The sequence below is a fragment of the Tursiops truncatus genome, chromosome 14, assembly GCF_011762595.2.
Source record: "Tursiops truncatus isolate mTurTru1 chromosome 14, mTurTru1.mat.Y, whole genome shotgun sequence".
NCBI lineage: Eukaryota > Metazoa > Chordata > Mammalia > Artiodactyla > Delphinidae > Tursiops > Tursiops truncatus.
In genome coordinates, this window is record NC_047047.1 from 71,345,414 (window position 1) to 71,364,798 (window position 19,385).

General features: G+C 38.9%; 1 protein-coding gene across 1 annotated transcript in view; it reads left to right on the forward strand.

Moving 5' to 3' along the window:
- LOC109551224 (uncharacterized) overlaps nucleotides 1-19,385 on the forward strand; it is a 96,709-nt gene that overhangs the window by 35,308 nt on the left and 42,016 nt on the right. The window lies entirely within an intron of this gene.

The window sequence follows — 19,385 nt, forward strand, 5'->3', positions numbered from 1 at the left end:
ATGGAAATATTTTACTGGGATATTACATAAAATACACAGGAGAAACTAGGGTATAAATTATATTTTTTATCATAAGATTTTACTGCAAATAAGTTCGCATATACAATCTTTTATTTATGATAAGAGCAGATTCTTTTTACTTATAGCTGCTTTTGAATTTAGTGCTTCAGTAAGGAAGCTTCTGTGTAGTTACATAAAAGAAGGTTCTATTTTGATAAGAAATGAATCTCTTATTTGGGGAATGTTATTTTTCCTGTTGACTTATAGAGGGAGAGAAAAGTGGAGGTGGTGATTACTTTGGGGTGGGGTTAAATGTCAGTCTCTGATGGGAAGAAAAGACTATGCTGTTCCCTTAAACTTATTGCAAAGGGGTGTGTGTTGTTAGCCTTCAATGTGGCCTCAATGCCAGGGTAGCCCCACCTGCCCTCAGCCTACCTCCACCCAACCTACCCTCATCATTAGTCATTTGTAGGCAAAGGGCAAGAGCAGTGAGATCTATTCTTGCTGTTTCTGGGCCCTGCATTTTATCGGGAATACAAGACTAAGGAAACTGTGTAGCCTGTCTCTGTTTCTTGCTGACTTGCAATTTCTATCTTATTGAAATAGAAAATTAACTGAAATGTAGTCTTGCCCCCTGGGAGGAGGTGTTCCTATTTTGGCAGGCCATGGAAGATGTCCTATTGGAAACTGAAGCTCAACAAACAAGACACTTGCATTTAATGGCCTACGCACACACGTTTATCAAGTCCTCTTTACAGGCTTGTATTTTCTCAAAGCATCCCCTCCTTTGGATTTCCCATTTCAATTAATGGCACCATCATTTTTCCTATTCCTTGGGTGAAATTAAACAACGGCACATTTTGAAATGCGAAAATTCAGGGAAGGATTTTTGAGAGAACCAACAGGTAGATGTATTTGAGTTTTAATTGCCTCTTTTTCTTTCTTCTTTGTCAAATCACATTTTGTTTCTTCCACTCTCATTTTCCTTTTCTTTCTCCTTTCTCTTGCCTCTCTCCCCTACTCTTTCAATACATTCTTTGCATATAGTGGAGAGTTGACTTAAAGACCCATCTCTGGAATTCACTTCTATGAAATGGTGCTGGCAAGTTCTGGCTTTGTTTACTTTTCAGACAGAATTAAGGTCTTGTGCAAGTCTTCCTTATGTATGGCAGCTCAGCACAAAAGGCAACTGGCATTTCTTCTCCGTTGTACATATCCATTTTTCTGACCTGCTGATATGCATACAGTTTTCACCAGGAATGTTCAGTAGCTAACCAGTTAAGACCTCTGGTTTCTGCATTCAGTTGATACCTTTATGTTTTGGGGAGCTCTCATGGTAGAACAGCACTGAGCTAGGCTTTCATGAACAAAATTCTTGATAAGCTATTTAAGAATACTATGAAAGGGGAAAGTCAATTTTAAAATTTCCAGAATTCTATTTCTCTAATAAATTGATCTTTGCCATTGTCAGTTTCACAAGTCTTTGTCAAAGATGCACACATAGTTTTGCTTGAGTTGTAAACAGTGTGTAGATCCATTTTATATATTCTGCCTTTATTCTAACTGTTGTAAACACTTATCCAGCTTGCCATGTAATTTTATTTTTATAACAATTATTGAGCACCTTTTATGTGTCAGCTACTATATATTTTTTCCACATCTTTAGGACCAGGAATCTGGTCCTGGACTTTTGTTTGTTGGAAGACTTTTAATTACAGTTTCAATTTCGTTACCTGTGATTGGTCTGTTTATATTTTCTAATTCTTCCTGGTTCAATCTGGGAAAGTTGTACCTTTCCAAGAACTTGTCCATTTCTTCTAGGTTGTCCATTTTATTGGCATATAGTTGCTTGTAGTAGTCTCTTATGATCTTTTGTATTTCTGTGGTGTCAGCTGTAATCTCTCCTTTTTCATTTCTAATTTTATTGATTTGAGTCCTCTCCCTTTTTTTCTTGATGTGTCTGGCTAAAGGTTTATCAATTTTGTTTATCTTCTCAAAGAACCAACTTTTAGTTTTATTGATCCTTGCTATTGTTTTCTTCATTTCTATTTCATTTATTTCTGCTCTGATCTTTATGATTTCTTTCCTTCTACTAACTTTTAGTTTCCTTCTCCTAAGTTGTAGTGGGTTTTCTTTTTCTTCTTTTTCTAGTTGCTTTACGTGTAAGGTTAGGTTGTTTATTTGAGATTTTTCTTGTTTCTTGAGGTGAGCTTGAATTGCTATGAACTTCCCTCTTAGAACTGCTTTTTCTGTGTCCCATAGGTTTTGGATCATTCTGTTTTCATTGTCATTTGTTTCTAGGTATTTTTAAATTTCTTCTTTGATTTCTTCAGTGATGTCTTGGTTATTTAGCAACACACTGTTTAGCCTCCATGTGTTTGTGTTTGTTACAGTTTTTTTTCTTGTAATTGATTTCTAATATCATAGCATTGTGGTTAGAAAAGATGCTTGATACAATTTCAATTTTCTTAAATTTTCCAAGGCTTGATTTGTGACCCAAGATGTGATCTATTCTGGAGAATGTTCCATGTGCACTTGAAAAGAAAGTGTGTTCTCCCGCTTTTGGGTGGAATGTCCTAAAAATATCAATTAAGTCTATGTGGTCTATTGTGTCATTTAAAGCTTATATTTCATTATTTACTTTGTGTCTGGATGATCTGTCTATTGTTGTAAGTGGGGTGTTAAAGTCCCCCACTATTATTGTGTTACTGTCGATTTCTCCTTTTATGGCTGTTAGCATTAGCCTTTTGTATTGAGGTGCTCCTGTGTTGGGTGCATAAATATTTATAATTGTTATGTTTTCTTCTTGGATTGATCCCTTGATCATTATGTAGTGTCCTTCTTTATCTCTTGTAACAGTCTTTATTTTAAAGTCTATTTTATCTGATATGAGTATTGCTACTCCAGCTTTCTTTTGATTTCCATTTGCATGGAATATATTTTTCCATCCCCTCACTTTCAACCTGTATGTGTCCCTAGGTCTGAGGTGGGTTTCTTGTAGACAGCATATATATGGGTCTTGTTTTTGTATCCATTCAGCCAGTCTGTATCTTTTGTTTGGAGCATTTAATCCATTTACACTCAAGGTGATTATCGATATGTATGTTCCTATTACCATTTTCTTAATTGATTTGGGTTTGTTTTTGTAGATCTTTTTCTTCTCTTGTTTCCTGCTTCGAGAAGTTCCTTTAGCATTTGTTTTAAAGCCCATTTGGTGATGCTGAATTCTCGTAGCTTTGGCTTGTCTGTAAAAGCTTTTGATTTCTCTGACAAATCCAAATGAGATCTTCGCTGGGTAGAGTAATCTTGGTTGTAGGTTTTTCCCTTTCATCACTTTAAATTGTCCTGCCACTCCCTTCTGGCTTGCAGAGTTTCTGCTGAAAGATCCACCATTAACCTTACGGGGATTCCCTTGTATGTTATTTGTTGCTTTTCCCTTGCTGCTTTTAATATTTTTTCTTTGTATTTAATTTTTGATATCTTGAGTAATATGTGTCTTGGTTTCTTTCTCTTTGGGTTTATCCTGTATGGGACTCTCTGCACTTCCTGGACTTGATTAACTATTTCCTTTCCCATATTAGGGAAGTTTTCAACTATAATCTCTTCAAATATTTTCTCAGCCCCTTTCTTTTCCTCTTCTTCTGGGACCATTATATTTCGAATATTGGTGTGTTTAGTGTTGTCTCAGGGGTCTCTGAGACTGTCCTCACCTCTTTTTTCTTTATTCTGCTCCCCGACAGTTATTTCCACCATTTTATCTTCCAGCTCACTTATCCGTTTTTCTGCCTCAGTTATTCTGCTATTGATTCCTTCTAGCGTATTTTTAATTTCAGTTATTGTGTTGTTCATCACTGTTTGTTTGCTCTTTAGTCCTTCTAGGTCCTTGTTAAATGTTTCTTATATTTTCTCCGTTCTGTTTCCGAGATTTTGGATCATCTTTACTATCATTACTCTGAATTCTTTTTCAGGTAGGTTGCCTATTTTGTCTTCATTTATTTGGTCTTATAAGTTTTTACCTTGTTCCTTCATCTGTAACATATTTTTTTGTCTTTTCTTTTCTTTTCTTTTCTTTTCTTTTTTTTTTTTTTTGATGGGTGGGGCTGTATTCCTGTCTTACTGGGTGTTTGGCCTGAGGTGTCCAGCACTGGAGTTTGCAGGCAGTTGGGTAGAGGCAGGTCTTGGTTCCAAGGTGATGACCTCTGGTAAGCCTCACTCCAATTAATATTCCCTGGGGCTGAGGTTCTCTGTTAGTCCTGAAGTTTGGACTCTGCACTCCTACCACAGGAGCTCGGGCCCGACCTCCAGCCTTGGAACCAAGATCCTGCAAGCTGAGGTCTCCACAGCACAGGGCCAGCTTCAGGCACCATTGGATCCTGGGCTCCAGTGATGTCATCAGAACTCAGCTTGTTCTTTCTTCCATGTCAAGGCCTTACCTTCGTTCGGCCTGTCTTCATTAAGAAGCCCCAATGTCTGCCTTTGGGAACCTTCAGGCTCCTCCATGATGACAAGATGCTCAGCTACTATATTAAAAAAGAGAATGAGACTGTATGGTGGGTAGATGGCCAGAATCAATTAAACCAGGGTTCAAGTCTTGGCTATGTCATTTGCTCACTTTGTGCCTTGGGCAAGTTACTCAACTTCTTTGAGCCTCAGTTTCCACATATTTTAAACTGAGACTAATTAACAGCATACTTTATCAGAGTTGTAAAATTTTAATGAGATATGGAGATAAAATGCAAAATGCATGGCACAGTTCTTGTCATAGGGTAAGCATTAAGTAAATGATAGTGAATAAGATGCTGATATGATTGGCTATGGTGACGTGCCCATGATCTCAAGGAGTTTAATAGAGAGAGAAATATACAAAAATACATGCAATGGAATAACAGATACCATGATAAACATCCGTATAACCATGATAGACCATTCATTGGAGGTCCCAAGGAAAGCATGGTTGATTTCACCTGGGAATGAAGGTGTAGAAAATTAAGAAATTATTTACAAAGAGGCAGTAAGTAAGCTCAGTTTTGAAGGCAAACTGGCATCTGTTGCACAGATACAGCCCCGCTAATTCTAAAGATGCATGAGTAAAGCCCAGCTAACCTTCTCAGCTGGGTTGTGAAGGATGTGAAGGATTTTACCAAATGGAAATGAAGGAAGGATATTCCAGGCAGAGGCTACAACATAAGCAAGGACATTGGGTTATAGATGTATATTCAGGAAATGAATGTGTTTATATTGTATTGAATACACTGGGGACACAGGCCTGCAGGTGGGGCAGGTGCAAGGAATGAAGTTGGACAGGCAGGTGGAACAAAGCTCGCAGAAGCCCTGGGGGCCTGTCTCAGAACTTGGAACTCCACCAGGCTGGCGATGGGAGTGCCATACTCATTAGACCCATCTGGTGGCAGAGTAGAGCCTGGATTGGAGGACAACGCTGGCGGCAAGAAACAAGTCTATTGCATTGGTCCAGACCAGAGGGGATAGACTGAGCTAACGCTGTAATATTCCACCATATAACACAAACATCCTCTTGTTTGTGGGCACTTAATTTTAAACTGTTGCTGTTCTGAATATTGCTGTGGTTCGCATCTTTATCTATATAAATACATTTCTTTCTCTCATATGTTCTTTAAGATAAAGGACATAAACATCTTCATGACTCTGGACAATTATAGGTAAATTTGTTTCAAATAGGTGTTCTAAATTATATTTTCACCAGGGTCCATTTGCGTATGGCCTTCACACCACATTGATAACACTGAGTGCTGCCGTTCTTTGTTGTCTTAGAAGGCATAAAGCTGTTGTTTCAATTTGCTTTTCCTCGATATCTACAGAAATTAAATGTTTTCCCCATTTGTCTTCTAATTATGTGTCCTCGCCTGTGAATTGCAGGTCCTGTCCTTTGCCCATTTGATAAGCAATTGTGTTAAATCCTTTCTTGGCTGGCCTCTCTTCTGGCAACTCTCCACATACACATTTCCCCACAGGCTCTCTTTCTAATTTCTTTTCTCTTTGATCTATTGAAACCAAATCCTTTTTCTAACTACATATTACAATAGACATAACAATTCTAATTGCTCTATTGATTCATGGCCACTACAGTGGTAGGCACATTAGGAAGAACAAGATTTTGCTGTGAGAGACCAGGGTTTGTAAGCCTGGCTTCATGCTTTCTAGCTGTGTAGTTTGGTGCAAGAATCTTAATCTCTCTGAACTGGTTTGCTTACCTGTGAAATGGGAGCGGTAGTATATGTTGGGATGGATTAGAAACTATGATATATTTGGCTATTGGTAGCAGAGACATAAATGCAGGGGCTTGAAAAAGTAGTAGTCTATTCTTTTATGTTAAATTATCTTGGAGGTGAGGAGCCCAGGGCTGATATATTCCTATTGAAATAGGAAAGCCTATTCCATGAGGCTTCCCCCTGCCTTTAGCGTAGTCATGGGGTTAGGTTGTGAGATTAGGTTGTGGGATTGGACAGCCTTATTCCTTAAAGACTAGGGAAGCAATTGGATAGTGTTGGATAGTGGCAAATCTGAACCTATTCACTTACTCATTGAACAAATATTTGTTAAGTACCTGCTGTATGCAGAGCTCAAAGATTTTTTTTCTGGTGGGAAATATACATGCTAAGACAAGTAAGAGGATCTTGGTTATTTCACTGATGTCTAAATCGTGGAGAATGATTATCGCTTTCTTTAGGAAAATCCAGACCTGGAATCTCTGGGTTCCAAGGTGACGCTGTGGCCTCCTACATACTTGTCCCCAGTATCCTTACAATAATCTCCCATCCCAGAAAAAGCATTCCTGTAAATTCACCAAATACAGGCTCAAAAATAGGCTTGCAGGGTTATTCAAAAGGCCAGGCCACATCCTCAACACTTGATGAAGTCGGTAATGGACGCTTGCTATCTGGACCTATGCACTCTGGTCTATTGGTTAGAAGAAGCAGCCTCATGATTTTATAGTCACACTATTTATACAGGTGCTTCTGGGCATGGGCATCATAAGACTATGTCACAGACAGAGGGGTCTCACAGATCCCCTGCCGCTCAGAGAATCCTCTGGTTCCTGTGATATGTCTTATTATTATTATTATTACCAGTGGAATCATCATAATTCTACTTCTGTCAAAATGTATTCATTACAAATGAAATTTCTGTTCAGATCTCAGAGTTCATGCCTGAAAGCAGAGATATTAGAATTAATGAGCATTTTTGCTGATGAGAAGAAAAGTCACTGAAGGGTGATTGGACTTTAGCCTTTTAATGGGTCTGATATTCTTCTTTCATTAAGGTTGACAGGGCCGTATCTGGCTCCCTTATGCTGTGTGCCATGGTTTAAAAATATACCTTATGTGACATGAAGCTAGCTTTTCTTTCACAATAAAATAGCCCAGTATCACGAGTACATGTAAACAGAGCTCCGTTGAATCTGGGCAGAGGGAGGGTGACAGTCTTACCCTGATTAGCAGGTGGTTGATGGGCTTTGACTGGTTTATTAAAATGTTAGTGTACTTTGATTCCAGTATTTTTCATACAGTGGGCAACAAGGATTTACAAAGAGCAAGTCTACTCAGAGAACCTGGTAGCAACTCTGAAAGAGCTGAAGATGAGCCCTGCAGACAACCAGGGCAATGTTGAGAAGCACAACCTCTAATACATTTTACCTGTGGTTCAAATGGATGTGGATGTGCACTGGGTCATACTGTAACAGAGGGGTCCAGTGTTGACTCAAGGGAAACATAATTTAAAGCCTTCAGGGCCTTGGAAGCTTGGGCTTTCTTATTAATGTGGTTGGGGGGAGTTTTCAACTGAGGACAAGCATTCAATTTTTTATATCCAAGGCCATGACATTACAGAAACCAGGGAGAAGAACTGAGGTATCAATTTGAATAGGTTTTGTCTGTCACCATTTTGTGGCCATACTATTCAGCTGGATGGGATGCAGGGCTGATGAAGGCCTAGTTTGAGGAATGGTACCTCTAGCATATTTCTATTAGATGGATGCAGACTTCCATATGAAACCTAATTGTCCTCTCTGAACTGCTTTTACTCACATTCCACCAAATGGGTGTTTTTTGTTTTTTTTCCCCACACCAACCAATTCTTCATCTCTGTGGACATCAACTGGGTAGCCTACAATTCAATTTAATCTGACACTGACTACCCAGATTAAGAGCTCAGTCCTAGAAGACTGCCTCCATGCCAGTTGTAAGCTCAGGTTGACACCTGTACTTCTGACCAACTGGCTGTAAATCTGGGGTTCCCACAACTCCCTCTTCAGGTTTGATAATTTGCCAGAAGAGTTCACAAACCTTAGGAAAATACTTTGTTATGTTTCCAGGTTGATTTGAAAGGACATTATAAAAGATACAAATGAACAGCCGAATGAAGAGGTACATAGGGTGACATCCAGAAAGGTCCCAAGTGCAGGAGCTTCTGTCCTGTGGAATTGGGGTGCAGCACTTTCCCAGCACATGGATGCGTTCATCAACCCAGAAGCCCTTTAATAAACCCTGTTGTTCAGGGGTTTTCATGGGGGTTGCTTTATGCAGGCATGATTGGTTAGGCCATTGATCATTGGTGATTAGACTCAATCTCAGCCTTTCTCCTCTCCCAGGAAGTTAGGGGAAAGGACTGAAAGTCCCAAGTTTCTAATTAAAGCTTGATCTTTCTAATGAACCACCGCCATCCTGAAGCTGTCCAGGGTCCCCTAGAACCAGTCGTCTCAGTAGCATGCATAAGACACTCATCACTCTGAAGTTTTCAAGGTTTTTAGGAACTGTGTGCCAGGAATCTGGGAAAAAGACCAAATCTTCATTTTTATTATATCACAGCCTCATTGGCCAAGGAACCAGGGAAAGTGGGGCTGAAGTGGGGAGTCACTTGGGGAAAACACCATCTGCAGCCGAACACAAGGTCACAGGCTGGGCTGTGGTACTAGAATAGGACTGTCACCCTCATGTCCTCACCCTCTTTCACATCTGCCATGTGCCAAGCACTTCCTGGGGGTGATGTGATGGATACATAGGTCAACTAGACATTGTTCACATCATGCTCACAATATTGGAGGAAATGGCATGTAAGCAACTGTACATAATACATTGTGGAAAGCCATATTCAGAGGCTTGTACAAGTGCAGAGGAACGCAGAGGAGACACCAATTAATTACGCCAGGAAGTTCGAGTTAAGTTGTCACGGGGGACATAATATTTTCAGCTGGGTTGTGAAAGATGAGGAGGATATTATCAACTGGAGACAAAGGAAGTATATTCCAGGTAGAGGACACAACATGAGCAAAGACATTGAGTTGTAGATGTTTATTCAGGGAACAGTGAACTGATCAGCATGGTTATAGCATAAGGTGTCTAACTGGGAGCAGTCATGATAGTCAACGTTAATCAAACATTTATTATACGCTAGGGACTTTTTTATGCATATGAATTTATTTAATCCTAAGAACGATCCCAAGTAGTTACTAACATTATCTCCATTTTCCAGAGGAAGGCACAGAGGCTTAGAGAGGTTAAGGAAATTTCCTAAGGTCGTAACGTATGGTCTGGAGCCAGGATTAGAGAGAACGCAGGCTGGCTATGATTGACCAGAAAAACTGAGGATAAGACTTTGCATCTCAGGTCGTGGGCTTATTCTTAATCTTTATCCCTCCCAGAATCCTCTGATGCAGAGTGAACAACACGGTCCATTTGGATGCAGGAAGAATAGTCTTGAACTTTCTATTTGTTTTGATCTCATCTTTTTATGATGATTTTTAGTGTGTTTCATGATGTACCCACTATGTTAGTGCATTAGAACATGCGTTGAATACATAATGTATAAATAAATAGGCCTACATATTTAGGAGGGTGGTACTGAAACATTTTTTCTTGGAAGAACTACGAAGCAAACAGTTTTACTGGTTTGGGCCAGTAATTCTCAAGGGTAGTTCCCTGAGCAGCAGCATCAGCCTCACCTGGGAATGGGTTAGAAATGCGAATTTCCAGGCCCCACTACAGACTTATTGGATCAGATACCTTGGGGGTGGGGCCCAGCAACCTGTGCTTTAACAGATCACCCAGGTGAGGCTCACTGATCTAGGCAATACAGCTTTTCAGGTGGAAAGTGAGATGGCTTCATTTGAGTTCTAGAAGGATAACTCTGGTTGGACTGAAGACAGTGAGATACTAGAAACCAGGAGATTCTTTAAAGGATTCTTAAAATGGTCATGGCTAGAATTGAGCAGGGTCTGGGCCGAGTAAGAGAAATGGATTTCAGAAATATTTAAAGGGACAAATTAAATATTACAATTTGGGGATGAGGGAGAGGGAGTTAAATCCAGATATGGCACCAAAGGGTCTAATGCACAGAACTGTTGTCACCATCTGTGCCTCGGGGTGAGTGAGTCAGAGCTTGTGGTGGCAGGAATGGGTAATGAATGGTCCTGTTTAATCTGAAGTGTGTGGAGGATATTCAGGATGAGTAGGCGGTTAGAATTCAAAAGAGACATGAGATTTGGAAATTTATATATTTGAGAGAGAACAGCATATAGGTAGCAATAGAATCAATGGACATGGATAAAATGAGCAAGTTCCAATTTCTCTGTAATGAGGTATGAGGCCGAATAATCTGTGAAGAATGAGGAGGCCAGAAGCGAGACCGGGGCCTAAGTCAGGGGCTGATATTAAGAGCAACTAACGTAGGAAACAGGGAGCGGAAGCAAAGCATGAGAGAAAACTAACGTATTGGTGTGTCGATCTCCAGGACCACTCTGGGCCCATGGCAGGGGCTTGATGTGTGCTGGCTGGCTGGAGAGGCCAGTGAGAGGTTTTTAACCTTTTGGTGCCATCGTCCCCTTCTCTAGACTTAGAGAAGCCCATGGATCCTTTTTCAGAATAATTTTTTAAAAATACATAAATTTTAAAACATAGCATTAAAAAGGAAACCAATTATGATAAAATATTAAAATATCAAAAGTGAATTTATGATATAGTAGGATTCATACATTAATTATATATATCTTTATTAATGCATTCAATAGTGACTATCGGTGGGATTAATAACCCTACAAAGTTGTGATGAGCGCAAATGATAATTAGAGATATCTGCAACAACTGTTATGTGATATGAAAATATTGGTGACTGCTACTGGTAACAAAAATCACAGATACTGCTAATACTTTTCTGGTTTGCTACCTGCATGCATAATTGAAGTTAATGCTAAATTCAGTTAAAGGTTAGGGAAAATAAATACGTAATTTTTTCCATTGAAAATATGTGAACCACCTGAACTCTATCCTTGGACTCCTTGAGGGTACGTAGACTCTGAGTTAAGACCTCCCGTGCTAAATGGGTAGGCAGAAGTATATGCGTTTACCCATACATATATACATAGTCAGTGATGTGTTTGCAGATAGGAATTAATTTTCTGGATCAATTTTCACATGCCTTGTTCAAGGTAAATTTTGTTTGAAAGACTTCGCTGTTTTAGATATTAAGTAATTTGAGTGCATTTAGCCAGCCCCTATGGAGAATCATTGAGGAGAAATCAGTTTGTCTCTATAAAAACGTTAACCTTGTTAACCTATCTTCAGCCAGAATGGTGGTTAGTGTGTATTGACAATAATTCCCCAGTGTTTTAACTCTACTTCTGACATTTTAGTCAGAGGTGGCATAATTTGTCATGCTTACTATTTATAGATGTTTGATAAGTAAAATTATGGCAGTATAATAAAAATAGTTATGTGTTATTTTGCTATTTTTGTAAAATTTGAAGAAACTTAGAGGTCTGATTCAAATCTCACATTTTGTTGGTGAGGAAACTGAGACCCAGAAGGAGAAAGAGATTTTGTTCTGGTTATCTACTGCTGCAAAACAATTCATCCCCCCGAAACACAACAGCTTTAAATAAAAGTATATTTTATTTTTTCTCACAGTTTTGTGATTCAGACATTCAGGCAGGGCTTAGTTGGGCAACTCTTTTACTCCACACAGCATTGACTGAGGTCACTCCGTAATATACAGCTGGTGGTTGGGCTGGTCCACGGGTCCACGAGAGCTCCATGCTGTGTCTGAGCTGGAGGACTGTGCTAAGTGGAGACGTCATCTTGATGCCTACATGTGTCCTCTCCAGCATGGTGGTTCCTGGTTCCCAGAAAGTGTCCCAAGAGGCCACATAGATGAAAAATTCAAGACTTTATATGATTTAGTCTCAAAATTCCCAGAATGTCAATTCTGCTGCATTCTATCAAACAAGTCAAGGAGGCCAGCTCAGATTAGAAGGGAAGAATATGAGACTCCAGCCTTCCAGGGTAGGAGTATCAAAGAAATTGTGACCACCTTTCACCTATCACAGTCCACCTTTTGGCCACAGACCACTAATATTTCTTCCACATGCAAATACATTTACATCTCCCAAGACCTTCAAAATTCTCACCCAATTCTAGCTTCAGGCTCAAGCTGAGGTTCAGAATATTGTTATGTAAGTAAGTCTAGAAGTTGAATATGTTGAATAAAGAGACGAGTTATCTGCCTCTTCACAGCCAACAGACAGTGGTGATACAGGAAGAGGATAAATATAACAGACATTCTCATCCAAACAGGTGGGAATAGGAGGCACATAGCAGTCACTGGTCTAGACCAATTCAGAAATCCAACTACGTAGAAAATAGAACTGTGTACTTGTGGCCACTTCCTTGATTAGACCCAGTCTTCCTCCCTGGGTATGATTCTCTCTGGTTCCTTTCTCTCTTCTTTGGGCTCTTGGTTTTACCCTCCGAGTCATCTTTTCTTTTATATAACAAATGACCTGTGCTTGGCTAGGTAGTTTTCTCAGTCTGCTTCCTTTGTGGGTACAAAGGTCTCTTTTCATTCTGGACTGTGTCCATTCAGCTAACTACTTCTGTAGTACAATTCTCTTAAAACTCTCTTTGTGTGTTTGCAGGACTCTTTTTGGGGTTAATTTCCATTAGGTCAAAATCATACTCACAATTATCTTCCAGGTAAGCTCTGCTCTGGCTTGTTGTGACACAGGGTGCTATGGGACAAAGCCTTCAAGATTCTTGACACCTTTTTATCTAGATAAAAAATTTTACAACATTCAACCCTTAGATTCTTAAAGGCTCCTTTCCTACCAAAGAGAATCCACTAGGCATTTCCTTAAGATTTTTATCAGTCCTACTATGCACACCCTTAAATCTTTCTGAGTCTCAACAAAGGTCTTATAGCAACAACCTTAAGATCTTTACCCTGAGACCGTTTCTTACTTTGAGATTATTTTACCATCCAGAGATGCTGGGAATGGAAAACATTTTTGTTTTGGAAACAGGAAGTCTTGGCTTCCTTGTATTTCCTCTAAAATCTGCTTGAAAATTGTACATTTTCTTATTTAATCTAAATACTCTCTATGGCAGTTTGTCACATAAAGTAAAAATAAACCAGTTGCTACTTTTGTTGTTGTCTGGAAATCTCTTTAGCCTGATCTAACGGTTCATTAGTTTTTCTATTTTCTACATTACTATAGGCAACAGTTTCGCTGAACTTTCTACCACTACATCTTTTCTCCAGGCTCCAAAAACATTTTTCCTTTTGTCATTTGACAATTTGCCAACAGTCTCATCCAAGGTCTTCTACCTTTCACCCACGTCTCCACTCCAAAGCCAATGCCACATGCTTCAGGATTGTGTTCTAACAGCACCTGCTTCCAGTACAAAATTCAGTTTCAGTTACCTATTACTGTGTAACAGGTTACTCCAAAATTTAGTAGCTTCAAACAGCAACTATTTTTATATATAATTATAATAATTATATATAATTGTATAATTTTGAGGTGGTGTTGTGCTTCAAACATTTGAGAAGGGCTCAGCTGGGTGATTCTTCTGTCCCACCTGATGTCAGCTGGGTGAGTCCCACTCATGGTGTTTAGCTGACAGAAGGGTTGGTACAAAGGGTCTACGAGAAACTTACTCAAGCTGGTTAGTGAAAAGGTTGGGATTGGAAACAGATCTTCCGGTTCCTACCACAGAGGTCTTTTCTTCTATCCCAGGTGGCCAAATCTATCTTTTAATTTTTTGTTGTAGGAAGATTTCTTATGCTTTTATCCAAACCTTTAGGAAGGAGAGAAGGAGGTGTTTTTCATAGACAGGAAATCATCCTTGATGTCCCTGAATCTATATTTGCAGATTCATTTATGGGATGTCCATGGGATGTTCTGGATTTTCATGCTTCTCAGATGCTCTTTGCATGCTGGTAGCACAATTGGGAATAATATGTACATACAGTGCTTTTTATTCTTATTTTGTCCTTACTGTCTGAGCAAGAAGACATTCAATTATAACGTATCTGTAATTCACTCAGCTCTGCTCTGTCTAACCTGCCTTTCTGATGATGAAGCAAATTTCCTATATTCAGATTTCCCTAACTGTTAGAACTGGGGCTGCCCAATAAGGAACTATAATCCTTGCCCCTAGAAGTAGGATTCATAATCACGAGGATATCAAGACTTCAACATCAGTGGAGCCTGGTAGTAAGTCCTATTCTAACCTTGTACTGAGATTTATAGGACTCCTAAGCCCTTCCTTATTCAATTGACCAAGGCTATAGCTGTGCTCTTAACGTCTGTATTGGGTTTCACTTTTAGTTCATTTTGCCTCTGTCTATTCTATGTGATGGGGGTCCATCTTGCTCTCCTATCAGATAGAATATGGGGATTATATAAAAATAGTGATAAAAGCACATCAGAAATCTTTCAGTGGGAAGGATTAATGTGGATTCTAGGGGAAGAAATCAGTTTGCTTCTTTTCTAAAAAAACACAATGAGTAGAGGAAAAAGAATCAGAAGAAGAACAAAGACATAGGACATTATCCCAAGCAAAATGGACATGAAAAACAAACTACAGAGCAAGTACTATGCACAGCTATTGACCAAAAAGGATAGAGGCTGAGATTTGGAAAACAAATGTTTTTCAACACAGACACATACAGAGCCAGAAGGCATTATAGTGTTTTGTGGGGTTTTTTTTTCAACATCGTCTATGCTGGGAGAATTTATGATCACAACATTTCTTCATGATTTTTCAAATTAATAATATCAAAAGGGAGCTTGGCATATTAAATGAAGACTCTGTTTTCCACAATGGATTCAGCAGTAGATACCCCAGAATGTCCCAAAAAGGAGTGAGGAGAAGTGTGCGGGCCTGGGGACCTCCAAAGTTAGATTTGCATCTCTTCTTAAAGAACTAACCTATGACAGCCTGTGGATTCGAATAAACACATGAATGTCATCAATTTAAGAGTTTAAATGGCCAAGGCACCCAAACTCTTATACGTAATAAGCTATTTATAAGAATTCTAGCTACTCCTCAAAGCAGAGCTCTTTTCCCTTGGGAAAAATGATTTTGTGAGGCCACAATATATCATACAGTATATATGTATACTGTATACCATACATATTCGTAAGTGGCCCGTCACATTGAAGGAGAAGACTGGAGAAATGCTAGACCAGTCATCCAAAGAGCATCCTGTTTTTGTTTTTTGACCCAAATGTATACAAAATATCTTCAACTAATCAGATTGTTATATTATACTGTCACATTTGAGACTGTTCCATAAAGTCACAGAATGAAGTGTTGGAAGGCCCCTTACTGCACTGGTGACAGCATGGGATTCAGAGGGATTGAGAGACCTTTCCAAAGTCACAGAACCAGCTAATGTAAGAACTGAGGCTGAGTCCATTCTCCTTTCTCCTAAATTTGAATTTCCAAATCTGAGCCTCTCCCCATACATGCAAATACAGTTTTTATATTTACTGTTTTAAAAGCTGGTCTGTCTCTTGATTTTTTTTATTCATATGGCTTTGGATTTTTATTACTTCTCATTTACTCCTTTATTCATTCAGTTGACAAATATTTGAGTGGCTACTGTGTTATGTGCTGGGTATGTCTTATGCTCTGGGTGATACAGCATGTAAGGACTTTATATCCCAGTGGGGAAAGGTAGACAATCGAGTAATCAATACATAAAATAAAAACAAAATAAAAGGGCCAAGGATGCTAGGGGTAACTCTTTCATATAGAATGAACAGAAGGACAACTTCTCTAAGACAAGGTGACTTTGAAACAGAGATATGAAGGAATCAAGGAGCCAGGCAGGGCAGGCTTTGTGGGTGTACTTACCTGTATAGCCACACTTGATTTAATACTCTGCTGTTGCCATCTTAAGATTCTTAATAATTTTTAAAAAAAATACATTTCATTTTATACTGGGCCCAACAAATTATGTAGCTGGTCCTGGACCGGGAATTAGCCATGCGATAGTTGGGAGAAGAGCACTCTGGGCAGAGGGCACCCGTGAGAACACAAGAGCTGAAATGAACAAGGAACAGAAGGCCAGTAAACTGGAGTGGGGAAGGCAAGAGGGGAGAGTGACAGGAGCTGACATCAGGGAGGTGGGGGAGAGTGGACCCTTGGAATTGGCTGTCACTCTGAGTAAGATGGCAAAGCCATTGACCAGAGTGGTGACATAATTTGACCTTCATTTTAAAGCAATTATTCTGGACTTGATTTATTTGGTTATTACGCATTCACTGTAAGATTTACCTATTTCCCAAAATAGACGAACAGCAATTTTACCAAAATTAGCTACATAACTGATAAAGAAGCCTTTTTAATTTTTTAAATTCAAAATGTTAAATAAAGATTTTAAATACTTCATGAAAGTAACAAATTATCAACTCCCTATGGTTATATAGACTAAACCTTTTAAAAAAATTTATTCCTTTCCTAGACAGTTTGAATTTTTAGAACCTTACAGCTAAACTTCCTAAACACAAATATTCCTGTCCACAGAGATATCCTTTTCTTTACCTATTTTTACTGGAAAAGGGACTGTACATATCCTAGAGAATGTTTAATCTTCTGCTATACTTCAGTTTCCTCCCTTGAGAGAGAGAAGAAAAAAAATCATGCTCCATTGTTGAATAACACCACTATTTCATGAAAGAAGATGTTTCTGCCAAATGTCAAAGGGAAGGAATCTTACTCAATTCTATTGCTGGTTAGAGCATTTCTTTTTGAAAAAAATAAAAATTACAAGTTTCTGAAATGAAATCTGAAGATTATCGAGTATTAAATATATAGAATTTTTAAAATGGATATAAGAGCATGAAAAGAAAATTTGAAGCTACCAAAGGATATTCTAGAGTGAAAGAGGGAAGTACTGTGTACACAAAGTATATTAGAGCCTTATATTTGTAGTTATAGAGGTACCTTTGTAATGTGGGTCCAGTGTGACTCTCAAAGTTGATGCGAGGCTCTTGGAAGAGGAAAATATAATGCATGTAGCATCCTTCCAGCATTTTGCACGTAGTTTTGCATCTTTTATCTCACTATATCCTCACCATTCCTGAAATGGGTAAGTTGGGTTTTATTTCTAATGTGAGATGAAGAAATGGAAGCCTAAAGAATTTAAATAATTAGCTCACAGTTGATAGCAAACCACTGACAAAACAGGAATCTAGACATCTTGACTCTCAGTTCAATGCTCATCCCATGTCCTCATACTTGTTCCCTTGATGTTAAGCAGATGAAGTGGCAACTGTGTGTGCTTTGTGAAATAGACCAAAACAAATCTGTTGTACAATGATCACTGATGGTGGTGCAAGGAGCAAAAAGAGATAGGAAAAAACCACACACACACTGTTTAAAAGGAATATAAATTGGAATTCTTCACAATGAAAAACTTCTGTTTTGCAAACGATACTGTTAAGAAAATGAAAAGACAAGCCATGGGCTAGGAGGAGATATTGGCAAAACAGAAAGGACTTGTATCCAAAATATGTAAATTGCTCTGCAAATTCAATAATAGGAAAACATCCAACCAATTAAACATGGAAGAATATTTGAAGACACTTCACCAAAACACAGGGATGACAAATAAGCCCAGGAGAAGTTGCTCATCTTCATTAGTCATCAGAAAAATGCAAATTAAAATCACAATGAGACACTGCTACACACCTAATACAAAGGCTAAAATAAAAATATCAGACAATATCAAGAGGTGATAAGCATGTTAAGTGACTGGAATTCTCATATCTTGCTGGTGGGAATGCAAAATGTACAACCATTTAGCAATTTTTTATAAGTCACTGAACAACCCAGAAATGCCACTCCTAGGTATTTACCCAAGAGAAATGAAAACATGATCACAGAAAGGCCTGTGCCTGGATGTCTATAGCAGCTTAGTTCATCATTTCTCTAAACCGAAAACAACTCAAAATGCACTTTAATAAGTGGATAAACAAACTGTGGCACATCCATGTAAAGGAACACTATTCTGCCGTGAAAAGTACTGAAGCGTGTAACACCCTGGATGAATCTTGAATGCATTCTGCCAAATGAAAGAAGCCAGACTCAAAAGGTTGCATACTTTATGATTCTGTTTACATGATAATCTGCAAAAGGCAAAAACGGATCAGTAGTTGCCAGGGGCTGAAAATAGAGGGAGAGCTTGATTGCCAAGGGGCATAAGGACATTTTTTTTTTTTTTTTTTTTTTTTTTGCTTTACACGGGCCTCTCACTGTTGTGGCCTCTCCCGTTGTGGAGCACAGGCTCCGGACGCGCAGGCTCAGCGGCCATGGCTCACGGGCCTAGCTGCTCCGTGGCATGTGGGATCTTCCCAGACCAGGGCATGAACCCGTGTCCCCTGCATCGGCAGGCAGACTCTCAACCACTGCGCCACCAGGGAAGCCCCACATAAGGACATTTTTTGAAGGAGATGGGACAGTTCTAAATCTTGACCCTGGTAGCTGTTACATTATTTGTAACCTGATGTGTTAAACTCATAGAATTGCACATCAGAATGGTCAATGTCATACGTAAATTATGCTACATTTAAAAAGGAATACAAATACATAAAATCTAGTTGAAATCAAAAGACATGATAACTAGTTGATGTCAAAAGAACAAATATGCCAGACAATAAAAAATATAAATTGTCCAAAGTGTCTCCTATTTGACAGTAAACTTAAATTAGCAGTTGAAATGTCTAATTACTATCTTTGAAAGTGAAACTGAATCTAACATCTGATTGGTTAGAGTCCATGTACAACTCTGAAAACTACATATTAACGATAACATAAGAATGAAATAGAGCAATGAGTGATCTAAATAGCTATTTAATACAATTTTCTAAATGAATTAACCAAAAAGGCCTTTACTTACTAATTTATTCAGCTATATAGAAATACAGAAATAATCTGAATAATCAAGCCTCCAGGATATAAACTGGAAAATCTTTACTCAACAAAGGCAAATAGCCTGAGGCGCCACTTGCGGTGGGGCGGCAGCGGTGCACTGGCGGCCCTGTGGGGCGGCTGCCGGACTGCGGC